This window comes from Saimiri boliviensis, chromosome 8 (assembly GCF_048565385.1).
Source record: "Saimiri boliviensis isolate mSaiBol1 chromosome 8, mSaiBol1.pri, whole genome shotgun sequence".
NCBI lineage: Eukaryota > Metazoa > Chordata > Mammalia > Primates > Cebidae > Saimiri > Saimiri boliviensis.
The window spans coordinates 36,295,189-36,320,762 of record NC_133456.1 but is presented as its reverse complement, the minus strand read 5'-3'; the positions used below and the strand labels follow the sequence as shown (position 1 = coordinate 36,320,762).

The window sequence follows — 25,574 nt, the reverse complement described above, 5'->3', positions numbered from 1 at the left end:
ATTCAAAGTATCAACCTCACATATTTTAGATTTTCCTATCCTTTTCAAATAGTAAAATATCAAACCACAGCATCATGAAATCCTAAAAAGCTGGGATGACTCCCTGTGTACTACAGATTAAGAAACTGAGACACAGAGGATTAATTATTGCCCAAGGTTAAGGCATAAAAATATCAGGAAGATTTTATAACATTTACAAATTTGAACAAAAAGAGCCACATGAGCTCCCCTATCAGGATGTGTTCGGTATTATATTTGACAAGTGATAAAGAATACAAATCTGTTCACGCAAATATGGCGTTGAAAACATGGTCCCTAAACAAAAACCTTAAAACAATTATAATACATTCCCTGAAAACATCTCAATGTGTTCTGGTTATAAAGATATTAAAAATGCTGGACATCATCAGAAGTGCTTTGGATCCAGTCTCAGGGAGCTCCAAAATTTAACAGCTGTATATCAGGGAAAAAAAAAAATGCTTGCAAAGGACATAGAGAGGAGATGACAAGGAGCAAGGAGCACAGGAAGAAAATCAGGAAAGCATGACACCATGAAAATAAGGGGAAAAAAACATTGCAATAAGGAGGAGTGGTCAGCAATGTCAAATGCTCAATGAGAGCTAATTTGGAGGTTTCTGTAGCAGACAAGGTGAATTGCAGAGTGGATTGGTGAAGCAACAAAAATGGAGGGTGGAAACATTTCTTTGAAGAAGCATGAGTGCTCTTCTGCAGGTAAAAAAATATATATATACACGATAATTGGTCAATATCTAAAAGTGTGAGCCCAGTGGTTTTAAGAGGATATTCCCTAGATGCCTTTCTTACATCTTACACAAAAATTAACTCAAGATGGATTAAAGACTTAAACATAAGACCTAAAACAATAAAAACCCTAGAAGAAAACCTAGACAATACCATTTAGGACATAGGCATGGGCAAAGACTTCATGACTAAAACACCAAAAGCACTGGCAACAAAAGCCAAAATTGACAAATGGGATCTAACCAAACTAAAGAGCTTCTGCACAGCAAAATAAACTATCATTGGAGTGAATAGGGAACCTACACAATGAAAGAAAATTTTTGCAATCTATCCATCTGGCAAAGAGCTAAAATCCAGAATCTACAAAGAACTTAAACAAATTTACAAGAAAAAAAATCAACCCCATCAAAAAGTGGGCAAAGGATATAAACAGACACTTCTCAAAAGAAGACATTTATGCAGCCAACAAACATATGAAAAAAAGCTTATCATCACTGGTCATTAGAGAAATGCAAATCAAAACCTCAATGAGACACCATCTCACACCAGTTACAATGGTGATCATTAAAAAGTCAGGAAACAACAGATGCTGGAGAGGATGTGGAAAATAGGAATGCTTTTACACTGTTGGTGGGAGTGTAAATTAGTTCAACCACTGTAGAAGACAGTGTGGCTATTCCTCAAGGATCCAGAACCAGAAATACCATTTGACCCAGCAATCCCATTACTGGGTATATAGCCAAAGAATTATAAATCATTTTATAAATCAATTATAAAAATGGTATTTCTGGTTCTGGATCCCTGATCTCTATAGCCAAAGAACTGGCTACATACCAGAAATACCATTTGACCATAGAACCAGAAATACCATTTGACCCAGCAATCCTATTACTGGGTATATAGCCAAAGAATTATAAATCATTCTATTATAAAAACACATGCACACATATGTTTACTGCAGCACTGTTCACAATAGCAAAGACTTGGAACCAACCCAATCACCCATCAATGACAGACTGGATAAAGACAACGTGGCACACATATACCATGGAATACTATGCATCCATAAAAAAGGATGAGTTTATGTCCTTTGCAGTGACATGGATGAAGCTAGAAACCATCATTCTTAGCAAACTAGCACAAAGAACAGAAAACCAAACACCACATGTTCTCACTCATAAGTGGGAGTCAAACAATGAGAACAGGTGACACAGGGAGGGGAACATTACACACCAGGGCCTGTTGGGGGGTGGAGGGCTAGGGGAGGGATTGCATTAGGAGAAATACCTAATGTAGATAATGGGTTGAAGGGTGCAGCAGAGCACCAAGGCACGTCTACATCTGTGTAACAAACCTATACATTCTGCACATGTATCCCAAAACCAAAGTATAATAATAATTAAAAAAAAGGAGATTTGGTATTACCCAGAATTATACTTATTTCACCGTAATTCCTGGTCGAATATGTCATAAGCCTGGGAAAAGGATCTCAAAAGAACTTAGAACTATCCTCCTTTAGTACAAAAAATAAAAGGCATCTGGTTTGCAGTAGGGTTGTAGACCTTCCAAGACTTCTGCATTTTGGTTTAATCAGAGATTTTCCGAAGTCTAAAAATAATTATTCATCTTTGAAAAAATAAGGGTACCATACAGCTAGCTAGCTCTGTGATCCAAGGGAAAAACAATTATCTTAAAAGATATCTTATGAGGTCATTGTTTCACATGATAAAACATGAACATTAGAAGGACAAGTCTAGGTTAGAAGTCTCAGATCACTTTAATTGTTCTAATTGATGAATCCTCCTCAAGGAAAAAAGTGGGCTCCATTTCTGTTTTTAAAAATCCAGAGTATCTGTAATAGCGCAACTAATGACAACCTTCCCGCTGTTCTTGCTTAAGAGGAAACCCTATAATAAGAGCTTCCCAAAATGTCAAATAATACTTGTCTCATAACAGGGCTTCTTTGTTCATTCACCATGTCTCTTTTGATATGCACAGATAATAAAAGTTCATGTAAAACTAAAGGTAATATAGAGCAGAAGCCAACACTAATTCTGTATAAATATGTCTGATTAACAAGAATGCCATTGTTATGGTTATTTCATAATGTCACGATTGTTACAAGAACAGAGGATAGAAGTACTCTTACTCTTACTGTTTTCGTTCATCCTCTGTCATCCAACCAGTTTGCAAATTTCTGTTCAATGGGAAAAATGAAGGACAGATTTTTGTCCATTAATTACTTCTGTTGCATAAGTTAATCTCATAAATTGTGAAATGAGTATTAAATTCAGGGGAAAAAATTAGGGTTTTTATTTTAAAATTGAACTCCACATCCACTAAAAAAAATGAATACACGCTCCAGGCTTATTTTCTAAGCTCTTTCTTCCACATGCACTACTGCTATATTCCTCTGATGCTCAAGAGCACATGAAAAATAAAATTTAGCATGATTGCACTAAATATAATACACTATGTAAGAGCCTAGTATAATATACCTAAACTGTAGTTTAATACAACAGCCATACACAAGATTGTATATGGGATTTGGTTACACAAATTAAAATTCCACGCTGGTGAAGTAATAAGAAACCCCATCCAGACGTGAGTATCTGGTCCCTTATTGGAAAGGAAATAGAAAATAAGTAATAAGACAACAGCCTATACTCACTGCAGACAGACAGCCTGATATATTTTGAAGACAAGTCTAAAGCCAGTAGATAAGTTTGTATTGTCATTGTTTTGCTTTTCTCTTTAAATTCTTATCTCCTAGATCCTGGCATTCCCCCTTGGGGCAGCAGTATAATATAAAAGCTTAACAGTCGATCTTAAATTTAGCTGACATGTTTATAACCTTCAAAACATACTTTTTAGATTGCACCCAAGAAGGAGATTATTAAATAGTAGCAGGAGACCAGTGTGGACCATTTTGACTGAACAAAAAACAGCACTGTGCCTTCTTGTTGACAAACCAAACAACATTTATATAGTTATTATAATTGATTTCATAAATAAGAGGATATTAATGACTGAGAAAAAAAGGGAAAAATTCTATTTCTCCCAAGTCCCTTCATCCACTCTCAAACTCCATATTAGTTTAAGAAAGTGAAAGAAGCTATGCATGAAAAAGAGTGTGCTCAGCTGAGCTGGAGTCTCTTGTGAAACAGGTTCTGTCAGTCAGAAGGCAAGGGTACATTTCTGTAATTATTTAAGCCTATTTTTTGTAGTAATTAGCTAGAGCTCCATTTTGCTGGAGCTGGCATCACTCACAGCTCACTTTTTTTTTTAATTTAGACTTTTCGTTCCTTTTTATAAAATAAATTTACATATTTTCAGTCTCTCAATCCCTCCTATGTTTTATTTATGAATGTAGCCCTTCTTGATGGTAACTCTAATGTGAAAGAGGTAGTAATTAATGTCCCAATCTGCTAGGTTAATCCCTTTCCACACTCTCTACAGAGAAGTTTAAGGTAAGTAACAGTTTACAGTCAATATTAGGTTTAATTATGCTTAATGAGAGTTAGTGTCTCTGTTTACTAACTGCATTTAGGTATGTGGCTCCTAGATGAATTTTCCCTTGGCCTCATTCTGATTTGCTAATAGTGCCACTGTGTACTGTATATTCAGTGCTTAAATCTATAAAGCTGCTTCTGTAGAACAAAGTAAGTAAGGCACCTGTTTCAGTTGAAACATTATTAAACAAATGAGTGCAGTTTTACCACAACCATATCTTTCTTTGGGAAGGGTGCTATTATTTTATGCTTTCCAAACAGATCCATGTAAAAGGCTAATTGCTGCCTAAATTCAAGATCCTGGGTTAAGTCTATACATATTAAAAAATGTTTCAAACTAAGTACAAAAATCAATGGTGAGTATTTTTAAACTATGGAGTATTAAACACTTCTAAGACTTTCTGTATTAATCTTTCAATGTTTCCATTCCAAGAACTATAATGGAAAACTACTTTAGCTAGTAGTTTTTTTGTCTTGGAAACATCTTTTGTCTTAAAATTATATTTAACTTTGTTGCTGTGTATAAGACAAAACTTTTGTTTCCTTATTGAAACTATTAAAAAAAGCACCAAAACAAATACCCTGGTGTCAAGGAAATCAGACAGTAAGCCAAGGGAAATTTAGTAAACATATTTTTAAAGAACCCCTTTTTGCTATATTTTTGTTATGGATAAATTCTGTATACAACTGACAATGTCATTTCTCTAAATTCATTCATAGGCTAATCAATTTAATAAACATTTATTGAGTACATACTTTGAGCTAAGCACAAAAATGAACATGACATACTCCCTTCTCTCAGTAATCTTACCATCTAGAAAGGAGCGAGGCATAAGTTAAAAACTTAGTAGGCTGGGTGCAGTGGCTTACACCTGTAATCTCAGTGCTTTGGGAGGCCAAAGTGGGTGGATCACCTGAGGTCAGTAGTTCAAGACAAGCCTGGCCAATATGGTGAAACCCTATCTCTACTATAAATACAAAAATCAGCCAGGTGTGGTGGTGCATGCCTGTAATCCCAGCTACTAGGGTACCTGAGGCCTGAGAATTGCTTGAACCCAGGAGGCAAAAGTTGCAGTGAGCTGAGACTGAGCCACTGTACTAGTCTGGGTAACAGAGTGAGATTCTATCTCAAAAAACAAACAAAACCCCAAAACACTATGCTACAATACGGTAAATCATACTCATGTATTAAGGAGACACAGAAAAGATCAGCTGATCTGTAGAGGATTCTGCTGGTGAAATAGCAGTTATTTCTGGGTCATGTGAAGACCATAGTAGGTTAAGTGAACAGTAAGAGCAAAGACAGAAAGCATGGCAGCCACAGTGTATTTAAAAGAGAGCAAACAGTGAAGTGTGTGTGGAAAGAACTATGTGCCCGGGTGGAGGAGGTGAGAGGTGATGGAAAGAAAGGTGAGAGTTTGGAAGTTAGGGGCTCAAAAAGAGGACTGAGACCAAATTAAGAATCTTCAATGTCATCTTGTGTGTGTGTGTGTGTGTGTGTGTGTGTGTGTGTTTTAGGTAATATGAAGGATAGAAAAAGGTAAAGATATAGTACTACCAAACAAGAATAAGGTCTGAATAAATTCCTTTAAATTAAACTGAATTCTTCTAAGCCTACTGATCTCTGAAACCATTTTCAAATTTCAAACCTCCCATAATGTAATTTAGAAACCCTTGCATTTAGATCAAAGAATTAGTTTGTGCCATGGGGAAAAAAATTCCTAAAATGTGTCTATCTGAAAGATTGGATGATAACATATTAATGGAAGCTAGTAGAAAGAGAAGCTGTTAGGTTCATACCCCAGGGAATCCTGAGAAATCTGCAAATAATTAAATGTACTTGGTGAAATAAAAATCTGCTTACAATTAATTTCAGAAATATTCTGACCTTTGAAAATTCTCCCTTAGTTAATATATCATGATTGTTTTTGTTTTTTAAATTTTAATTGGCCACTAAAAGTTGTATATATTTATAATACACAACATGCTGTTTTAACATACGCATTACTCCACATATTTTTGAGAAGACTTAAGATCTATTCTCATAGCAATTTTTCAGTATAGAATATATTTTTATTTACTCTAGTCACCATGATGTACAACATATCTCTTCAACTTATACCTCCTGTCTAAGTGAAATTTTGTACCCCTTGACCAGCAGCTCCAGTCTCCCAACCCAGCCTCTGGTAACCACCATTCCATTCTCCGTATCTATGAGCTTGACGTTTTTAGATTCCTCATGTAAGTGAGATCATGCAGCATTTGTCTTTCTGTACCTGGCTTATTTCACTTAATGTCCTCCATGTCTATCCATGTTGTCAAAATGACAGCATTTTTTTCTTTTTTAAAGCTGACTTATATTTCTTCATGTTTATATATATTATTATCCATTCCCCTATTGATGGACACATGATAATACCCATTCTAACAGGTGTGAGGTCATATTCACTGTGGTTTTAATTTGCATTTCTCTGATGTTTAGTGATGTTGAGCATTTCTTTACATCCCATTGACCATTTATATGTCTTCTTTTGAGATACATCTATTTAGGTCCTTTGCCTATTTTTCAATTGGGTTGTTTTCTTACTATTGAGTTGTTTGAGTTCCTTATTTTTTTTAGATATTAACCCTCTTATCAGATGTACATTTTGAAAACATATTCTTCTATACCTTAGGTTGTGTCCTTATTCTGTTAATTGTTTGCTTTTACTTTTGCTTTTAGAAAAATTAAAAAAAGAGGCAAATATTTCCTTAAAATCCATAAACCAATGAGTTTTAAAAGAAAAGAAAGCCATCCAAACTACATAATCAGAAAAAGACTTTCTACAGATTAGATCCTGTTTTTGTAGTATTTTAGAATGTCTAACAAATGGACTATGATATTTGCCTCTTTTTGGAACATCAGTTCCTTCTTTGTAACAGTACATGAATTTCCTTTTAAGGAATAATCTCTTTCCCTTCCAGTGTAGTATTGGTGAGACAGTAACTCCAGATTCAAAGATAAACATGGGGAAATTAGGTAGATAAAAATAGTGAACATACAAAAAAATAAAGAAGCACATGAGGTGAACAAAGAAAAATGTAGCAAATGTATCAGAAAGATGAAAATTGTTTAAAATAAATGCTTTAATATTTTCTAAAAATGGCAAACATTTCTCTAATTTAAATAATCATCAGTTATTTAACACTTTCTATGTGCTAGGCATTGAATGCATCAATTTATTAATAATATCTCCATTCCTAATTATAACCCCAATAGATAGATGTTATTTTTTCCACATTCTTTTATTGGTGGGTAGACTTAAACCCAGAGAACTAAAGTAACTTGCTCCAACTTACAGTAAATAGTTCAGCCAAGACTGAATCTCAAATCCAATGGAAAACAAAATGATACTTCCAGTACAGGAAGTATAAAACATAGAGATTAAATAAACAAAAAGTTCAATATTCCTATCAATAAGGAACTCCAAAATTACATTAGTCTTTAAAACATAAATAACTTGACACTCTAGAGTTAAGTAAGGTAGTAACATAATTCTGAAATTAACATGAAAATATTTACATAAAGTTCAATTTAAAAAAAATCTTTAAAAAGTACACTCATACTGGGAAAATATTTTTCATGGGAAACACTTTGGGATGATACTATCTTTTCCTCAAGAGTTCTTTGCTTTCAGTGCTGTCGCCTAAATTAACTTCATGTTATGAAACACATCACGCTAGTTTTAGCCTAGAGAATAATTTGAACAAAACCAAGTTAACCATTTATAAAATACAAAGAGGTAGTTGTATACGTTTAAGATAATTATTCAGATGTTTTTAACTATTCATTGCTCTATAGTATTTTAGGTTTAATTTTGTGAATTTAGCAACAAAGAACACAGTTTAGCACAAAATGAGAAAACCTGTTCAGAAGTAAAGAAATCATCTAAACATTAATAGATTTTTACTATATAGCAGCAGAAAATGATATACTTTGTGTTATTTTCAGCTATATAAATATCTTATTTTTGTCCAATAAAAAAACACACTAAATTCTTTCATTTCAAATACTGATGGTATCAGCAAAGTATTCACACATCTGGATATCTTTCTGTGTTTACCTAAACTGACCTTTCTGGTATGTACTTTCTATTGCAGTACCTTCAGTGTAGATTTGCAAAAACTGCTTGAACAGTTTACATTCTCCCACACCATGCTACTTCAAATGGTCTTCAAGACATTTAAATTACTATCAGACACTGGGCATGTGTAGGCACATACTTTTGCATTCCTGCTCGAGGGAAAAACAAAGGAAAAAGCCTAGATTCAAATGGTAATAAAGTCTCTTTTACTCCAATAAATACATTTAAAGTAATCTTGGCTGGGGCAGGTGGCTCACACCTGCAATCCCAGCACTTTGGAAGACCAAGGTGGTTGATCACCTGAGGTCAGGTGTTTGAGATCAGTCTGGCCAACAAGGTGAAACCCTGTCTCTACTAAAAATACAAAAATTAGCTGGGCATGGTGGTTTGAACCTGTATCCTGGTACTCGGGAGGCTGAGGCATGAGAATTGCTTGAATCCGGGAGCCAGAGGTTGCAGTGAGTCAATATGACTTCATTGCACTCAAGCCTGGGCGACTGAATGATGCTCCGTCTCAAAAAAAAAAAGATGCCGATCTCATCCTGATGCCAGAGTTGTATAAAATAATTAGGATCTTAGTGTAAACTCACAAGACATTATATAAAAATCTTTATATGTATTTATAACAATGTACTATGCATAAACATATTTGAATATAGCATGTACAAGCATGTGATCTATCTAGTATACTTGAATGTATATATTATATATAGATACATATGCATTTACATTTCTACATTTATTCCAAAAAGTTAGAGAGAAAATACTTAAACTGTTTTCAAAATACAAATTGTAAATGAAATAAAATGTTCTTTAAAAACTGTAATTAATGGCTGTTATGTCAAACTGTGAACCAAAAGGTCAAACCTTATAATTTACAGTTTGAGAGGTCATAGCTCAAAGTATAACTTAAAAAAAAACTGATTATTTGTGAGTAATTTGTCAAATCCATCTAATATACACTGAATGCACATAAAATATTTTTGAGAGTAAAAAGAATGTATGTCTAAGAGGACAGCTGATGGAGGAAATGGCCTTTTACTCAACAAGGCTGAAGTCCAGCATAAATGACTCGGAATGCCTTTGAATGAGCATGCAGGCTGGAAGGCCAAACAGTACATGCATCCAAAAGGGAGCAAAATGAACAATCAGATCACAAGACAAAAGTACTCCACACATATGTCCAATGAGAAAAAAAAAACACACACACACATTTCAATCACCTCCTCTTTCTTCATCATTACTATACCACAATTCATGAATGAACTCTGGGCTATTAATAAATAATCATCAAAAGAAATGATTTTTGTAATTTAAAAAAATACTGGAAATTTCTATAATATTTCAATCTGAGATTTTCAAATGTCTATGGAGATCTTCTATAACATATAAAGTCAGCCAGGTTTACAAAACTGTTTACTTTATGACTCATCTTGGATGCAAATATTACCACACCTAGCTTCATCCTGAAGCCACCTGCCCCTTAAAACATACTCTGAAACAGTCTGGCCTCTCCACAATTTTTAATCTACAAGTAATATACTAGTAAGAAGGCAGGTCATTGAAGGCAATTTTTCTCCACTGTAGACTCAATTCCCTAACCCAAGCTAGAATTGAGAACATTAGCAAAATAAGTCATTTATTTATACCTCTGTCTCTAATATTTATGTATTTATTGTATCTCCCTATTAGACTATAAGCTCCACAAGAATAAAAACTAAGTCTCTTTTGTTCAACAGTTTTATATAACATCTACAAAGTTTCTAGCACAGAGCTGACATTCCATAAATATTTGCTGGAAAATGCAAAGAAGAAATTGACAGAAGAAAGGAAGGATGCCTGAAATTAGCTAATCTACTCTAGTATTATTTGTGCAATTGTGGAGAGAAAAATCCTTAAAATTGTACACTGTATTGAATCAATTTACCTATCCAACAATTCACCGGTACATTAATCCTTGAAACCAAAAATACTTAAAATGGCTTCCAAAAGTACACAGTTACATAGTTAAATAAATTAAAATAGATGAAAAATGAAAAGTATACAAAGTATAGTGGGGAACAGGATATTTCTCTATGTATACAAGTAAAGACAGTTAAATCACAAGAATGAGAAATAATTTGCTTTTTAATTTCTTTAACCTTTTTATAACTAGTATTATAACAGTGTTATAAACACTAAAAAATATTTACTATTTCCTTGTCTAGCCATTACTATGGCAAATACTATACAACCAGGTACCTTATATCATGAGCCAGGCAATCTATTGGATGAGACAAATGTTAAGTTCTAAGAAAGGATAATATGTATGCTATAACAGTAACACTATAGATTTTTGTAGGAGAGAAAAGTAGGATTCTCTGAACCAGCAAAAAAGCTTACATGGTAACTGCTTTACTATGATCCCACTAATTTATGTACCAAGAGATTTTTCTGATACATTCTTGATACATAGGGAAATATATGCTCTCAAATGTTACCAGTACAAATGAAACCTGCACATGTAATCACAATATGATAAGAAAACACATTTGAAAATAATTCTCGTTCTTATAAATGAAAGCTTAACTGTGACTTCATTCAGCCTGGTTAGTGTTTCTGTCATTCCTTTGGGCCAGCCCACACATACTGGGCTCTTGATAGGTCCTAGGCTCGACCATCTGGCCCTTTGTGTACTTAATTCTTTTTTAATACTAACAAGTATATTAGTAACACTTCCTTGATCACTGGTAAATATGCAGCCACCACACAACTAAGATTTTCCCTAATTCTGAAATTCACTAATTAGTTATGAGTACAGGTTATATTACAAAGGTATGTTGAGTGGTACTACAATGAGTAATCTAATTCCCAAAAAGAAGTGTGTTAATTTACTTCCCACTTCATTACAGGAATAAAAAAACATCTTATCATCACTAAAGAGTACAAAAAGAGACCTGAATATTTTGGGGAATGGTAGGAAAAAGCATGAATGCCACATTTAGGCAAGAAACACAAATCACCTATATATCTTGGACAATATTCGTGCTTTCTCTTAATATCTTTTGATTGTTTTATTTATTCATGTGCTTCATGAGCACATTTTATTCAATTAATAAACAGGTTTCTAAGGAAGGCAAACAAGGTAAATGATTCCTGTTTTCAAAAACTGATCATTCTACTGGTACTTAAGTTATGCATTAGTCAACTCTGGAAGCTGCATTAATCTTTGCAAGTCAATAAGGTCTCAATCATTTAATTAAAAGATCAAAATAAAATACAGGCTTAAAAGAGATAATGCAATTTCCAAAGGTGCTACCAAGTCCTTTAGAGAGAAGACATGGTCCAATTTTGAGTATCAAAACTGGGAATTTATGTATTTTTAAGCCTATCGTAAAACATAAAACATATTTACTTTTCTCTTTTGTTGGATGAAAGATAATCTAATGCTGTTTATTTTTTTAGAAGATTCAGATAATTCAAAGAGTAGCAGCTGATTGTTATGTGTGTTAATTCAAGCATTCAGTTTAAATAATCGTAACTTAACTCCATAAAACTAAAGACTCTGTGTAAAGGTTGGGTCAGTCGTCCTCATTTCTAGAATCAAACAATGTAAGACTAGACAAAAAATTCCTATAGATTTTCTGGGGTTCCAGTCTGTCTTCTTTGTTCAAAGATATGTTAGGGAAATTATGACATTTTCTTATAGTACTTACCCCAAATAACAAAATCTCAACTAAAAACATATAAAAGTGGGGATTGTGAAATAGGTGTTAATAATTCCTTAATTAGATTTTGTAACTAATGAAAAACTAATAGTTCATATGCAGAAGTAAACTAATGAAAAGATGAAAAGAATAAACAAGGGGGAAAAGGCACATTTTAAAATATGTAATTCAGAAACTGTCAAAAAGTGGGACATTTCTTATTTAACTGGTGTATGAGAAGAATGCATGCTTTTACATGCACACAAATGCAGGTACAAAAAGGTAAAAGGAGCTCAGTGTTACAATGGAACTTAAACTCCTCTGGGCAGTGATCAGCTAAGATGGAACAAAGACAGTTACAATGCAATGATTAACTAGAGGACAAAGCTATTATTCATGGCAGGTATGTAAGCAATTGGGGCAGCTACGTTGGTGGCCTCTCCTCATCAGGCAGCTTTGCCAGTACAGACTGGATGCCTAAAACCAGGGAAGACAAAAATAATAAAACCTAGAGCCAGCTAAGTAAGAGAAGATTCAATGTATTCCATCTCCAAATTTAAACATTACTAGAAATCTACACTGAAGAATCTCTTCCTTTGGGATTGGCATACATTGTGTTTATAGACTGTTGGCCAACACTTACCTCTATTTCTTTTACTATGCAGAGCAATATGCCCAAAATACCTACTGAGAAATTCTCATTATGTAACAGAAAAGGGAGATTCTCGCACTAGCTGGCAAAAATTTTTGTTCATAGGTATGACCACCATGTCATTACATTGAACAGATGGTCAAAGTGAGTCCATTTCACTGACAGTATATCATGTGGGTCTTTTTATTCTGAACCATCAAACAAAACAAACACAGAAGAGGTCATTATGCCTTTCCTCATTTGGTTGGCGGCTTTATCTGTGAAATAAGAAAATAAAAAGCTAACATGGATTACAATCTTGCATGTACTATTGGTACCTGCATAGTACCATTTCTGCATAAGATTTAATCAAATATTTTATTCATATTCAGAAATCCTAATATTTGTGAAGATGGAAAAACACATGGGATATTTTTTAACTTTGAACTTCATGATCACCAGTAAAAGGAGAAAAATAATCATATTTCATATTATTCGTTTTTTGAGCTAGCCAAAAAACTAATAGTATACAAGAAAAATGCAAGTTACTACTCTTTATTTGTCTTCAGGTCTTTTAATAAAATCTCAGGAAAAAAACTACTTGAAAAAAAAACAAATCATCATGTTAAAATCTATCCCTCTTTGAAACGCTATGTTCTGTCTCTCTCTCTCAGATAATTTTAAATATAAAAGCTCAAATGTTCATAACCAAATAAATTGTCTAGCAGATATCCAATCACCAAACATTAATTTTACACCATGAGATTTCCTTAATCTCTCTTTCTTTCTCTCTCTCTCTCTCTCTCTCTCTCTCTCACACACACACACACACACACACACACACACACACATTCACACAAGTTACTAGCTTGATTCCTACTATGGTAACTTAATCTCTGTAGCCACTCCAAAATATACTTTACCTTGATTTTGTGAATAAAAATCAATAATCTTATGGGGCAAGGCAGAGATAAAAATTCTAACTATAATAGCTAATAATAAAAATAACAGCAGAAAATTACTGAAAATTATATTGCTAAAATGTATCTTTACATGTGGCTGTGAAAACTTAGGTGCCAAGAGAATTCGAGTTAACTACCTTCAGAAAGAGCTAATGAAATATGAGGTTTAAGAGTACATATTTAGTACTTCTGTACCTTAAAATATTGCCAAGTATTAATTTTTCATCAAGTTGTCATTTTCTCTGACATTTGGTTTTATTAATCAAGGCATTTATGATTAATTTGTAGAAAATATCGTAATTAAGCCAAATAAAATAAAATCCTTAAAAGGTTAAAATTAGAAAGCAGGTGAATTAGAACTTTGACATTACCCTGTTGACATACAGGAACTTTTTGGAAGTATGGGACTCAAGTTTTTTCAGTGAGTTGGTGCCTTGATCTTGGGCCTGGCTGTTTTTTAAAAAAAATGTTATAGAGATTTGATTTAAAGCTCTCTGACAGTTTTGACATTCAGGTGAAAGTACTGCTGCTGCATTTGGAACAATTTGCATATCCCACTGCTAAACGGAATGTTTGAGGTGTGCACTGGTGTAAAGAAATTAAAAACAAGCTATCACACATGCTTAAGTGTATGTATTCACAAAACTGATGGTCGGATCCCAACACCCCATCCCCCTCCAATGTATCTGTGATTTACTCTTCTATAATAAATTACCCTACCATGTTAGTCTCGCTGGAAAATCTAACCATGCATGTAAGAAGCAAAGTAATTACAGCACCCTCTTGTCTAAGAAACCTCCTTCAATCCCTATGAGCTCTTTATACACAATGCAGCCACACGAGTCTATTGTAAACTTCTTGCCTGAAATTCTGAACTTCTGACTATCAGTAGCCACTAACTCTCATCTGAGCAGTTTCATTGTCCTCAACAAATACAATTTTATTTCTTATAGTTAGTTGTAAAGCTCTTCCTCAGGAGAAATTGGTACTGATATTTTGGCTTTAAGCCAATATGTCTATTTAAGAAAAGAACACAGTTTAAAATCATGAGTCCCAAATCAATAAAAAAGGGGGGCACAAAGGGACATAACATGTAATCAAATAGAAGGAAGAGTTATAGCAACATTTAATTAGGTTGAAATATTCAGAAAGAATGTAAATTTTCTATATTTTCTAACTTATAATTTCAGATTATTTTTAGGTATACATAGAAAAATGTATTAAATGTGTTGAAGGACAATGAAAAAAAAAAAAAAAACAGAGGTAGTAAATCCAAGACCTAAATGTCATAAGACAATTCAAGAAGATAAAGCCCATTCAAGAAAATATCATCGGACATTACCTTCAGCCTTAAGAGTCTCAAAGGGCAATTCTTAACACTTCCTTTTATTTGTCTGTAAGAAAAGGAATACTTAAAATTAGAAATCTGCCAAAAAATTTGCATTTCTATAATATCTTTATGACTCAGGTAGCTGTTTGCATATGCCAACTAATATCTATGGTTTTAAAAATAAAACTAAAAGCTACCACATTCATATGTGGACAAGCACTTAGAAAAATGTGGCCCAAATATACAATCTAAACCACTCCATATACATTTTTGAGGAGGGATAGCATGGTATTTGCTATAGTATCATAAGAAGTTGTCCTAACACATAAGGATATTTGCATTTTTATTTTCATATTGTCTTTCAAGAAAAGCAAATCTCAAATTGCTTTTAACCTATTTACTTGTTTATTCTTATTTAACAGAGACTTGCAAAGATCTATGATATATAATGTACTGGTCCTCACTGGTGAGTTTAAAAGTATAGAAAGATAAAACACAAGCCCTATTCTCAAAATTGTAGGTAAGGTTAGAGATATTTACATAAACACAGATAACCCAAAGAAAATGGGTGGAAAGAAATAAAAATGCAAAGGGTAACATGTTCAGTACAGCTTAGTACCTAAGGCACTGACATTAAAACATGGCTTAACATTTCCCATCTTAGCAGAAAGGCTAATAGTAGTGTCCCCCCCATATTCAAATGCAAGGATGCCTAACAAATGGATGAGTTGCTTTTAAATTTCTTTTCATCCAAATGCATTTGATAGTATAGAATTGAAGCTGGACTGGGAACAAGGAGGATGTAGAGGTTTCTTTAAAGCCAATTTGGTGACTTTGACTACAGAAAGATTGAACTAAAAACGACTCTCCTATTAAAAATTGAATTTGATGTTGTGTGTCATTAGAAAATGATCTCTCTAAATTTGCAATGAAATCTCAATGATGACCTAGATGTCATATTTACTAATAATCTCCACAGACATTTTAGCCATTCAAAGTCTCAAAAGCAGTTTTAATAATGAAAAATGCAATACACAAACATATGCTGATTCTATAATCTAGTATATCTACAGTAAAATGTCCATTAAAATTTTAAAAACCTGAGGATTTTAATTGACTGTATCATTAATACGTATGCACAATACTTTTGCAAACAACAAATCACACCAGTAAACCAAAACAAACCCAAGATTTGGCTGCACTAATAGACAAATACGGTCCAGAAAAGGAATCTGACAGTCCTGTTATATTTGGGGTACATGAGCAATATTACAGTTTCTCTGCAACTGCAAACTAGGAGAGGTGCTAAAAGTTAGTAACTGCTAGGAGGAGTGAGACCAGAACAATTGATGATGAAGAGATAGGATGATTAGGAACAAAAAACAAAAAATGTTCCGATCATCGAGATAATGTGAAGGACACCTGTGAGAAAATTAACTTGGCCATTACATGAAATATTATAAAAGTTATTTTTATTAATTTATTATCTGTCTCTTCCTCTAGAATGGAAGTAACATAAGGGAAGGCACTTTGTCTTTTTCACCGTAAACCCATTTTCTTGAATAGTGCCTACCATGTACTAGGATATCAATGAATATTTACTCAGTGAATGAATGAACAGCCTAACCAATAAAATAGGCGGTAAGTCTGTGTCTATTTACAGATGAGAAATTTAGGCTTAAAGAAATTACATCACATATACCAAATTAAACTGTAATTCTGTAACTATAAACTCCTACAATGCACTGTTTACTCTTCCATTCGATATTCATTCTAGCAACAGGAGAAACAGGCAATAAGCAAATAAATTGTCAGACTTATAATGTCATATAATTAGTACTATGAAGTTAGATAAAACAAGATAATGGCACTGAGAGTTACATGGCCTGATATTTTAGATAGATTTGGCCAGGGAAGCTTCTCAAATGAGATAATATTAATAAGAAATCCGAATCAAGTAAAGAAGACAATCAAAAAAATATCTGAAGAACCATCTGAACTGTTTTAGAATCAAATAATACATATTTCCTTGCCTGGTATAATGGTCAGCACATACCAAACAGTGCATTCAATATAATTTATTTTATTATATCACTAGTACTTTTATAAATTGTGAATTTCCCACTAGATTATTTTGTCAAAGCTATTGTTATTTTCCTTAAAGTTCCTTAAATAGTGCCTAGCAAGATCACAATAAGCATTTAGAGAACAAAAATAGAAAACCACAATTTTCAATTCATTAATTAAAAAATAAACAGACTATATTAATATTAAAAAGTCACCATCTTTCATATGCCTGAGTCAATCTAACTCTGTTAAATCAAATTTCACATAATAATTCATTTTTCCTAAATTTAAATAAAAGGGAAAAACATATAAAATGGCTAGGGCCAAGATTTCACAGATAACAAAAGAATAAGAAAGAATCAGAAGAAAATTAAGTTATTAACATGAGGCCACTCTCTTTACCATTTACATGCTGTCTGATTCCATCAGATTAACACATTTTTCCAGTGCAGGGACATTGCTACACAGATATCTGACTCATTTGTGTATTCCTAATGCAAGCACAAGGCTTGTTATATAGCAAACATTCAAAAAACCTTTGTCATACTGAAAGGAACTAAAATGACTTTTAACAGTTTTGATGCTTTAAAGCTAGCTTAAAACATAACAACAAACCAGGGGATTAACAAACTTAAAAAACAAATTTAAACAGAGAAAACATCAAGCATTAGGTTTGAGTTCTGTAGCAACGGAGTGGAGAACAAGGTAGGTTCTTTCCAAAGAGTGAAATATAAGTGACAGTGTGATATTGGCATTGGAAGAGACAGATCAGTAGAAGAGGACGGGGGACTCCAATATGGGGTAAATATTACAAGTAGCATTTCCATGAACAATGTTATGATAGCTGACTGATTACATATGGAAAAATAAATTCTGTTCTCTATCTTATCAGCACTAAAATATAAATCAGGTCACTATAACTCAATATAATATATAAAACAGTCAAGGACCTCTAAAAAAATACATCATGTATAATTTTCTGAACTCCAATGTGAGAAGAACTTTTTAAGTACATATACAGTGGTATGTAATATAAGCATAAAGATTTATGATTTTTACTACTTAAAATTAAAAATTTTAGCCTGGGAACATAGTTTTTCCACAAAAACCACCAAAAGTAGTTGGGCATGGTGGTGCACACCTGTAGTGCCAGCTACTCGGGAGGTTAAGGTGAGAGAATCACCTGAGTCTGGAGATGTGAAGGGTACAGTTGGCCATAATCCTGCCACTGTAGTCCAGTTTGGGCAAAAGAACAAGACCCAGTCACGAAAAAAAAAATATGTATAAGACATCTTTAACAAAATTCCAAATTAAGATGCCATCAACAAATAAATATTTTTAAAGCGTATACTGTTCACTGGGTTAAGAGTCTTTTTTTTTTTTTTTTTTTTTTTTTCTGAGACAGAGTCTCCTACTGTCACTGAGGCTGGAGTGCAGTGGCGTAATCTCGGCTCAGCAACCTCCTCTTCCTGGTTTCAAGCAATTCCCTGCCTCAGCCTACCAAGTAGTTGTGATTACAGGTGCCTGCCACCATGCCTAGCTAATTTTTGCATTTTTATTATAGACGGGGTTTGAGCATCTTGGCCAGGCTGGTCTTGAATTTCTGACCTCATGATTCACCCACCTCACCCTCTGAAAGTGCTGGGATTACACGCATGAGCCACCACACCTGGCCAAGAGTCTTTATAAATAAATAAACATATTATTCTACTTTTTAAAATGAGCAAAATACATGAATAGGCAATTCACAGTAGATTTTTGAGTTTTCTCTTAAAATATGGAATGCATTTATAAATATATTTTAACAGTTATAAAATATATTTAAACTATATATTAAATGGTAATACTTATTACTCTTAATTAATACCATTAATTATAAATAATACTTATAAGTAATAAGCTGAAATAAGAAGCTAAAATACCAATGAAATAATATGAGGCTGGCATGGTGGCTCACACCTATAATCCCAGTACTTCGGGAGGTCGAGGCAGGAACATGACAAGGTCAAGAGATTGAGACCAATCTCCAAAATACTAAAATCCTGTCTCTACTAAAAACACAAAAATCATCTGGACATGGTGGTGTGAGCCTGTAGTCACAGCTACTTGGGAGGCTGAGGCAGGAGAATCTCTTTTTTTTTTTTTTTTTTTTGAGACAGAGTTTCGCTCTTGTTACCCAGGCTGGAGTGCAATGGCGTGATCTCGGCTCACTGCAACCTCCGCCTCCTGGGCTCAGGCAATTCTCCTGTCTCAGCCTCCTGCGTAGCTGGGATTACAGGCATGTACCACCATGCCCAGATAATTTTTTGTATTTTTAGTAGAGGCGGGGTTTCACCATGTTGACCAGGATGGTCTCGATCTCTTGACCTCGTGATCCACCCGCCTCAGTCTCCCAAAGTGCTGGGATTACAGGCTTGAGCCACCGCGCCCGGCAGGAGAATCTCTTGAACCTGGAAGGCAGAGTTTGAAGTGAGCCAAGATGGCGCCACTGCACTTGAGGCTGGTGAAAGAGTGAGACTCTGTTTAAAAAATAAAAATAAAAATAACATTAACCTGCAATAGCAATGAAAAAAATGCGAATTAAAAACCAAAATATTCCAGAATAGTGAATTGGTTAGATAAATTATATGTGATAGGATATTAAGTGTTCATTAAACATGACAAGTGAAAATTTACAATACATCATTAAGCTTAGACAACAGATTATACAAAATATACATTCTTCTCAGCACCACATCACAATTATTCTAAAATTGGCTACATAATTGGAAGTAAAACACTCCTCAGCAAATGCAACAGTATGGAATTCATAACAAACAGTCTCCCAGACCACAGTGTAATCAAATTGGAATTCAGGATTTAAAAACTCCCTCAAAACCACACAACTACATGGAAACTGAATAACCAGCTTCTGAGTGACTACTGGGTAAATAACAAAATTAAGAAAGAAAGAAATATACTTTTTGAAACCAATGAGAACAAAGACACAACATACCAGAATCTCTGGGACACGTGTGTAGAGGGAAATTTATAGCACTAAATGCCCATAAGAGAAAGCAGGAAAGATCTAAAATCAACACTCTAACATCATAATTAAAAGAACTATAGAAGCAAGAGCAAATTCAAAAGCTAGCAGAAGATAAGAAATAACTAAGATCAGAGCAGAACTGAAGGAGACAGACACAGAAAACCCTTCAAAAAAATCAATGAATCTAGGAGCTGGTATTTTGAAAAAATTAACAAAATAGATAGACTTGCTATCTATCTAAAGAAGAAAAGAGAGAAGAATCAAATAAACACAATAAAAAATGATCAAGGGGATATCAACACTGGTCCCACAGAAATGCAAACAACCATCAGAGAATTCTGTAACATCTCTATGCAAATAAACTAGAAAATCTAGAAGAAATTGATAAATTCCTGAACACATACAACCCAAGGCTGAACAAGGAAGAAGTCAAATCCCTAAACAGACCAATAACGGTTCTGAAATTGTGGCAGCAATTAACAGCCTACCAACCAAAAAAAGTCCAGGACCAGAAAGATTCACAGCTGAATTCTACCAGAGGTACAAAGATGAGCTGGTACCATTCCTTCTGAAACTATTTCAAACAACAGAAAAAGAGAGAATCCTCCCTGAGTCATTTTATGAGGCCAGCATCATCCTGATACCAAAACCTGGCAGAGACACAACAAAAAAAGAAAATTTCAGCCAATATCCCTCATGAATATCAATGCAAAAATCCTCACTACAGTACTGGCAAACTGAATCCAGCAGTACATCAAAAAGCTTATCCACCACGATCAAGTGAGCTTCATCTCTGGGATGCAAGGCTGGTTCAATACATGCAAATCAATAAACATAATCCATCACATAAACAGAACCAATGACAAACACCACGTGATTATCTCAATAGATGCAGAAAAGGTCTTTGCCAAAATTCAACAGCCCTTCATGCTAAAGCACTCAAAAAACAAGGTATTGGTGGAACATATCTCAAAATAAGAACTATTTACAACAAACCCACAGCCAATATCACACTGAATGGACAAAAACTGAAAACACTCCCATTGAAAACCAACAAAGACAAGGATTCCCTCTCTCCTATTCAGCACAGTATTGGAAGTTCTGGCCAGGGCAATCAGGCAAGAGAAAGAAATAAAGGATATTCTATTAGGAAAAGAGGAAGTCAAATTCTCTCTATTTGCAGATGACATGATTGTATATTTAGAAAACCCCATCGTCTCAGCCCAAAAACTCTTTAAGCTGAAAAGTAACTGCAGCAAAGTCTCAGGATACAAAATCAATGAGCAAAAATCTAAGTATTCCTATATACCAATAAAAGACAGACAGCCAAATCACTAGGGAACTCCCATTCACAATTGCTACAGAAGGAATTAAATGACTAGGAATACAACTTACAAGGGATGTGAAGGACCTCTTCAAGGAAAACTACAAATCACTGCTCAATGAAGTAAGAGAGGACACAAACACATGGAAAAACATTCCACGTTCATGGTTAGGAAGAATCAATATTGTGAAAATGGCTGTGCTGCCCAAAGTAATCTATAGATTCAATACTATCCCCATCAAGCTACCACTGACTTTCTTCACAGAATTAGAAAAAACTACTTTAAACTTCATATGAAATCAAAAATGAGCCCACATAGCCAAGACAATCCTAAGTAAAAATAACAAAATATACTACAAAATATATTACAAGGCTGCAGTAGCAAAAACAGCATGGTACTGGTACCAAAACAGATATAGATCAATGGAACAGAACAGAGGCCTCAGAAATAACACCACACACCTACAACCATCCAATCTTTGACAAACCTAACAAAAACAAGCAATGGGGAAATGATTCCCTATTCAATAAATGGTACTGGGAAAACTGGCTAGCCATATGCAGAAAGCTGAAACTGAATCTCTTCCTTACACCTTATAGAAAAATTAAATAAAGATGGATTAAAGATTTAAACATAAGACGTAAAACCATAAAAACCCTAGAAGAAAAATGAAATAAAATAAAATACAGGAAAAAAAAAAAACCTAGAAGAAAACCTAGGCAATACCATTCAGGACATAGGCATGGGCAAAGACTGCCTGACTAAAACACCAAAAGCATTGGCAACAAAAGCCAAAACTGACAAATGGGACGTAATTAAACAAAAGAGCTTCTGCACAGCAAAAGAAACTATCATCAGAGTGAACAGGCATGAGAGAAAATTCTTGCAACTATCCATCTGACAAAGAGCTAATGTCCAGAATCTACAAAGAACTGAAATAAATTTATAAGAAAAAAATAACCTCATCAAAAAGTGGGTGAAGGATATGAACAAACACTTCTCAAAAGAGGACATTTATGCATCCAATGAATATATGAAAAAAAGCTCATCACCACTGGTCATTAGAGAAATGCAAATCAAAACCACATTGAGTTACCATCTCATGCCAGTTAGAATGGTGATCATTAAAAAGTCAGAAAACAACAGACGCTAGAGCAAATGTGGAGAAATAGAACACTTTTATACTGTTGGTGGGAGTGTAAATTAGCTCAGCCATTGTGGTAGACAGTGTGGCTATTCCTCAAGGATCTAGAACCAGAAGTACCATTTGACCCAACTATCCCATTACTCGGCATATACCTGAAAGATTATATATCATTCTACTACAAAGACACATATACATGTATGTTTACTGTGGCACTGTTCAGAATAACAAAGACTTAGAACCAACCCAAATGCCTATCAATAATAGACTAGATAAAGAAAATGTGGCACAAATATACTGTGGAATACTATGCAGCCACATAAAAGGATGAGTTCATGTCCTTTGCAGGGCCATGGATGAAGCTGGAAACCATCATTCTCAGAAAACACACACAAGAACAGAAAACTAATCACTGCATGTTTTCACTCATAAGTGGGCACTGAACAATGAGAACACACGACACAAGGAGGGGAACATCACACACCAGGGCCTGTCGGGGGGTGAGGGCTAAGGGATAGCATTAGGAGAAATACCTAACATAGATGATGGCTGATGGGTGCAGCAAACCACCGTGGCACATGTATATGTAACTAACAAACCTTCACATTCTGCATATGTACTCCAGAACTTAAAGTATAATAATAATAAACTAACTACTTTTTTCTTTACTTGTCTGTTTAAAAGTAACCCAAGCCCTTGCTTTTACTATGTGAAGCTTCACTCTGTTTATTTCCCAACAGCAGAATGCCTTAAATAAATTCTTAAAAACCAACACACCAACAAATAAATAAATTAAAACTCAATGACTATAAAAAGTACACAATCTAACCTGCTTAATTATTAACAGGTAAACAGAATGCACTTCTGAATTATTTACTTAATCCCCTTAAACTAAAAACTTTAAAGTTTTTGGGCCTGAAATGAATTATTATTTCTAAGGATCCATAAAACAATCATTTAAAAATCTTCTATTAAGCCATTTTAATAAAAAGCAATTTAAAAATACCAAAGTAAATGTGAACTTAAACATTAAGTGCATAAAACAGAAGACTTTTTAAAAAAATTTCACAGGTCAGTAAAATTATTTTTCTTCCAACTTTCCCTAGTCTTCTGTCAGATATTTTAGTCCACTATGAACAGAAATATTCAGTACTAAATTATGTTAGATTGATAAGATAATGGTTTTGAAGTAAGCATTTACAGAATACTCATATTCCTGAGCATACCATAAGAAATGTACCATTATGAAACTATAAAAAATAGTAATAATTTTGAAACTTCAAGGAAAAAAGAAATAATGAATAAATTAAAAATCAACATTTTCTCCAGATGAGACTGGACTATTTTCAACTCAGCTAATGCAGTGAAGAATGACTGCAGCTTGATGCAAGTAACCATTGATTACCTGAATGCTACTTAGTTAAATGTTCTGGTTAGCTAAGGTTTCACCAGGAGGAAAGGTGTTTTTGTTTTTAGATCTTTTTAACTAAAAATGCAAGATGTTCTAGTAGATTTCTCTGCCTTAGTTAATAGGAAATTATAAATTTATCTTTCATTTAAAATGAAAAATTTATGTTGCCTTCAAGGATTACTCTTAATCTTTTGGGAAGTCAGAAAGGCCTCTGGGAAGATGATAAAAAAACAAGGATATTTTTCTCTAGAAAAGTTCACATGTTCACAAAATTCTGTATAAAATTTCCAGGAATTCAGGGACCCCCAGCCACACACACACACACACACACACACACACACACACACACACACACACACACAAAACTCTTGCCTTCTAATTTTACAGAATTCTAAATACCTGGACATAGGAGGTTGCATCCATACAGGGACCCCCAGGAGAAAAGGAGAATGTTTGAAGTTTCTTCTGAAGACATGCCTAATAATAAGCTGTTTTGTTATGATTTGTATCCTTCTTCTGAAAGGTGTGTGTAATAATAATTCTGGTTAATTTAGTCTTGGTTACAGGTTAAATATGTTTCCTTTAAGGACAATTGCATTACAAGATATTTGAGCTTTGAAACAAAATAGTGTCACTTTAAAATCATTCCACATTTAGAAGAGACAACAATTTTCTTCTTATATTTTTGTAACTCTCAGAGGAAGAAGCATTGAAGAGAAAGCTGTTTAATTTTCACCTTTACTTCTGAAGATTAACAGATAGCAAACACATGAGCAGACCCCATATTCAGGTTCTGTTCAAAGCACTTTTATTTGTATTTACTTATTTAAACCTCACAAAAACTCTAGGAGGTAGGTAATATCATTATCCCCACTTTACTGATGTGTAAACTAAGGCACAGAGAGATTAAGGAATTTGCCAAAGGACACCCCTTTACTTACTGGCAGACCCAGCATTTATCCCCCACCCCCATCAATATGGCTGCAGAGTTCACATTCCTACAGACCATGTTCCATTTCCATCTTCAGTCTTTCATGAGTTGATATTTTTTTGTGTATGATAATATATTTAACACAAGTCTACCTCTTCACTACCATGCTCGTAACTTTCATACTGGTTTTCCCAGAAAAAAAATCATCTGGTGAATTGTTCATAAGATGCTGATAAAACTGGCCTTACCTTTGTGCAGTTTATGGTTATATACCATAGTAAATTTCCCAGAGTCAATGCCCAAAATTGAAAAATAAGGTATCACCAACTCAGTAAATATGGAACTGTATAATAAACCTGACCTCTCTTTTCCTTTCTGGAAATAGTTTTCATGGGATAAATAGGAGAATAATTATATATTCCGAAGGCCAATCAAGACAACAGTATAAATGGTCAATATTATCAAAATAACTTCTTAAAAGTAGGATTGTCTGCTATTCCCAATTCGCTTGATGAGAGGTATATCAGATGATACAACTTTTGCTTTCTAGTAATAAATCATTTCTATGAAATAACATGTCAAAGTAAAATGCATACTTAGTGAGGGCCAGCAAGTGGCTAAAACTACAGTATGAATATTTACTTGAAATATCCTTTTGACA

At 34.0% G+C, this 25,574-nt stretch overlaps 1 protein-coding gene across 12 annotated transcripts in view; it reads right to left on the bottom strand.

Annotated features, from left to right (window-relative positions):
- Positions 1-25,574, bottom strand: part of ZBTB20 (zinc finger and BTB domain containing 20) — a 790,532-nt gene that overhangs the window by 604,228 nt on the left and 160,730 nt on the right. For all 12 annotated transcript variants that reach the window (XM_074405337.1, XM_074405336.1, XM_074405331.1 and 9 more), the window contains exon 3: positions 15,020-15,071. The gene's annotated coding sequence lies outside the window, so the exon portion shown is untranslated. The remainder of the gene's footprint in view (positions 1-15,019; positions 15,072-25,574) is intronic.